The sequence below is a fragment of the Gossypium arboreum genome, chromosome 8, assembly GCF_025698485.1.
Source record: "Gossypium arboreum isolate Shixiya-1 chromosome 8, ASM2569848v2, whole genome shotgun sequence".
Lineage (NCBI taxonomy): Eukaryota > Viridiplantae > Streptophyta > Magnoliopsida > Malvales > Malvaceae > Gossypium > Gossypium arboreum.
Genome location: NC_069077.1, coordinates 128,648,504 through 128,649,449, shown reverse-complemented (window position 1 = coordinate 128,649,449; position 946 = coordinate 128,648,504).

Sequence of the window (946 nt, the reverse complement as noted above, 5' to 3'; positions counted from 1 at the left end):
GTAATTTTGTTGAACTTTAAATTTAGACCTATATTCATTTTTTATTATAATATATATATTTTTATATGTACATATTGTTTTATTTTTTTTAAAAACCTTACTTTTATATTATACACTATAAGATTATTTTATCATATATATATTATTATTATTTATCGTATATTATTTTTCACAAATTATTCTTATTATTTTCCATCATTGTTTTTATATATTATTATTATATTTTACTTGTATTATATATTTATTAATTATTTATATATATTATCCTTACATATATACTTTCGTTATTTTATATCATATCTATAATAATTCTTATTTCCTATATATTCAAATTATATTTTATTATATAACATTTATTATATTTCATTTTATTCCATATTACTTATTATTTTTATATATGTTATGAATATCATATATTATCTACTATATTATTTATTATTCATTATATTATTTAAAATTTCAAAGTTTGTAAATTGAATTATATTTTTAACTCATATTATACATATATTAAATTATTAATTAATTATTTATTATGTATTATTTTAAAACGATATTTTTATGTTATTTGTTATTTTATAAACTCGTTCACATACTTTTTATTTTATATTTTTAAAACAATATATTTTATATATAATTATTATTCTTTTATAAATATTTTGTTATTATGTTTTATATAGGTATAGCAAATAATATTTTAAGATTATTATTAAATATTATGTCTTTATTTATATGTATATTTTGTTAATAATAACTCATTCCATTTTTTCATATATATATTGCATATATCGAGTGTTACATATTATTTTATATTTATTATTTAATATTACATTTCATGAACATGTACATTGATATTGTATTATTCTTTTGTATGTCATGCATTATTTTTTACTTTTTGTATATCATGTATTATTTAATTATTACTTTGTATGTTTGTATGCGTTTAGTT